A 3,607-nucleotide genomic window follows, 5' to 3' on the forward strand; every position below is an offset into this window, starting at 1 on the left:
ACATTTCTCCGATGATTAAAGATGATGAGCATTTTTTCATGTGTCTGTAGACCATGCACCTGTCTTCTTCAGAGAAGCTTCTGTTTATGTCTCTTGCCCATAATGAAATGGGATCACTTGTTTTTTCCTTATTATTAAGTTTAAGTTCTCTGTGGGTCCTGGTTATTAGACCTTTGTGGGAAATATAACTTGCAAAACTCCACTCCCATTCTAAGGGCTATTTGCTTTACTTAATGTGTTCTTGGCAGTGCAGAAACTTCTTAATTTGATCAGATCCCAGTAATATATTTTTGATGTTGCTTCAATTTCCCAGGGTGTCCTCCTCATAATGTATTCTCCCGGGCCAATGTTTTCAAGTGTTTCCCCTCTGTCTCCAGTAATTTTTATAGTTTCATGTCTTAAGTTTAAGTCCTTTAACCAGTGAGAGTCAATTTTTGTTAGAGGAGAAGGGTGTGGGTTCAGTTTCAGTCTTCTACAGGTTGCCAGCCAATTCATTTAGCACCATTTGTTAAATAGGCAATCATTCCCCCAATTTATATTTTTTTATAGGATTATCAAAGATCAAATGATGATAAGTGTCTGGGTTCACCTTTTGGTCTTCAATTCTGTTCCTCTCTGTTTTTGTGCCAGTACCATGCTGTTTAAAATCACTATCAAGTTATAGTCTAGTCTGTGTCTGGAAGTGTGATTCCCCCCAATTTGTTTTTATTTCTGAGTAATGTCTTGGCTATTTGAGGTTTTTTTCTGTTTCCATATAAAACAAAGTACTGATTTTTCTGGATCTTTAAAGTATGACAGAGGTGCTTTAATAGGGATCACATTAAATCTGTAGATTGCTTTAGGTAGTATGGACATTTTAACAATGTTGATTCTTCCCAGCCATGAGCATGGTATATATTTCCATTTGTTAACATCTTCATATATTTCTTTTCTCAGAGCTTCATAGTTCTTTTTATAGAGATCTTTCACATCCTTAGTTAGATACACTCCCAGATATTCATCTTCTTTGGCATTATAGAAAAGGGAATAGAGTCCTTGATTGTTTTTTTTTTCCCCCTTGACTATTGTTGGTATATAAAGGATTGTGAAAACCAAGCTCCCTACCCTTAAAAATAAAATTTCCTTTGAATCCATTAGTCCCAGTGCCCTCAAGGGTGAGGAGAACTCTGAGAAGAAGCCTGAAGATAAGGGAGTGTTCGAGGAGAAACTTGAGATAAAAAAGTGGGAGTCACATTATACACCCGCACTAGAGTCCCACAGTGAATAACATCATGGTCTTTATTCTGGCTTTTAAAATCAGGCTTGGTGTCGTTGGGATGATTCCCTAAGGAAGATCATTTTCCGTTTCTTTCACGTCTGCCTTTTCCTGTCGGTTCGCTGCAGTAGATGCAGTTTTTACCTCCTTATCAAACACTTCTGCCCACCCAAGATGGTGCCTGTGTTGCCTGCCTAACCTTCAGGGGGCCTGTCGGAGTCTGACGTGGGAGCTGGTAGGAGTGGAGCGGTAGTAAACAGCAAATGCAAGCGCTGCTGCGCGGGAGTCGGCCATGGACTGGAAAGAAGTTCTTCCCTGGGGCTTAGCGAAGCCCAGCACCGGTCCAAACAAAAAAAAAAAAAAAAAAAAAAGTGAACAAGAATTAAAAGATGAAGAAGTGGATTTATTTACCAAATACTATTCAGAATGGAAAGGTGGTAGAAAAAGCACAAATGAATTCTATAAGACCATTCCCCAGTTTTATTATAGGCTGCCAGCTGAAGATGAAGTCTTACTACAGAAATTAAGAGAGGAATCCAGAGCTGTCTTCCTACAAAGGAAAAGCAGAGAACTATTAGATAATGAAGAATTACAGAACTTATGGTTTTTGCTGGACAAACACCAGACACCACCTATGATTGGAGAGGAAGCAATGATCAATTATGAAAAATTTTTGAAGGTTGGTGAAAAGGCTGGACCAAAGTGCAAGCAATTTTTCACAGCAAAAGTCTTTGCTAAACTCCTTCATGCAGATTCATATGGAAGAATTTCCATCATGCAATTCTTTAACTATGTTATGAGAAAAGTTTGGCTTCATCAAACAAGAATAGGACTCAGTTTATATGATGTTACTGGGCAAGGGTACCTTCGAGAATCTGATTTAGAAAACTACATATTGGAACTTATCCCTACTTTTCCACAATTAGATGGGCTGGAAAAATCCTTTTACTCCTTTTATGTGTGTATGGCAGTTAGAAAGTTCTTCTTCTTTTTAGACCCTCTAAGAACAGGGAAGATAAAAATTCAAGATATTTTAGCATGCAGCTTCCTAGATGATTTATTGGAGCTAAGGGATGAAGAACTGTCCAAGGAGAGTCAAGAAACAAATTGGTTTTCTGCTCCTTCTGCCCTAAGAGTTTATGGCCAGTATTTGAATCTTGATAAAGATCACAATGGCATGCTCAGTAAAGAAGAGCTCTCCTGCTATGGAACAGCAACTATGACCAATGTTTTCTTAGATGGTGTTTTCCAGGAATGTCTCACTTACGATGGAGAAATGGACTATAAGACTTACTTGGACTTTGTTCTTGCATTAGAAAACAGAAAGGAACCTGCAACTCTGCAATATATTTTCAAACTGCTTGATATTGAGAACAAAGGCTATCTGAATGTCTTTTCCCTTAATTATTTCTTTAGGGCCATACAAGAACTAATGAAAATCCATGGAAAAAATCCTGTTTCATTTCAAGATGTGAAGGATGAAATATTTGACATGGTAAAACCAAAAGATCCTTTGAAAATTTCTCTTCAGGATTTAATCAACAGTAATCAAGGAGACACAGTCACCACCATTCTAATTGATCTAAATGGCTTCTGGACTTACGAAAACAGGGAAGCTCTTGTTGCAAATGACAGTGAAAACTCTGGAGACCTTGACGACACATGATCTCTGAAAGACTAGACTGTCTTCATTACGATATGCTTGGATGCTTCATGCAAAACCTTTGAAGCAGAATCCTTAGAAATGGTCTAAATAAACACTTCCTATGTCTAGAGAAAAAAAAAAGAGAGATAAAAAAGTGAGTGGGGGGGATTCTAGGAAGATGGCCAAATGGTACCAGCCTTTGTCAGAGGCTCCTGAGCAAAGGAAGAAAAACTGGATGGAATCAGAATCTATGAAGCCAAAGGCAGGGAGCTGAGCCCAGAAAGAAGTTCAGCAAGTTGTAAATCCAAGGAAAAGCATTTAAGAACACAAAATACAGGTACAAAGTGGGCGCCAGAACTGCTTGCTACAGTTACACACCTCCTGTTGGTGGCGGGTGGCTGCAAAGGAGCCCCCAGCTCCGGGAAGGCACAGGACTACTTGTAGAGCCACGCACATCCCGTGGGTGGCAGTGGAGGAGTCCCCCACTCTGGGTGGGCTCAGAACTGCTTGCTAGAGTTGCTCATGCCACAGGCAGCAGAGGAGATCCCCCCTCTAGGCTCCCATTCTGGTGGGCCCAGAACTGCTTGCTAGTGCTGCGGGTGTCCTGCGGGCAGCGGTGGAGGAGTCCTCCATTCTGGGCAGGCCCAAAACTGCTTGCTACAGACATGCACACTCCATGAAGGCCAGCGGAGGAGTTCCCGCTTCAG

The 3,607-nt window shown here is 40.5% G+C and overlaps 1 pseudogene across 1 annotated transcript; it reads left to right on the top strand.

Annotated features, from left to right (window-relative positions):
* Positions 1 to 1,547: 1,547 nt before the first annotated feature.
* On the top strand, positions 1,548 to 3,041 carry LOC100953326 (annotated as a pseudogene). Its single transcript, XR_001161843.1, has one exon. The product of XR_001161843.1 is annotated as a serine/threonine-protein phosphatase 2A regulatory subunit B'' subunit gamma pseudogene (transcript).
* The last annotated feature ends 566 nt before the right edge of the window (positions 3,042 to 3,607 follow it).

Source organism: Otolemur garnettii, unplaced genomic scaffold (assembly GCF_000181295.1).
Source record: "Otolemur garnettii isolate 467f Iridium unplaced genomic scaffold, OtoGar3 scaffold00284, whole genome shotgun sequence".
NCBI classification, from domain to species: Eukaryota; Metazoa; Chordata; class Mammalia; order Primates; family Galagidae; genus Otolemur; species Otolemur garnettii.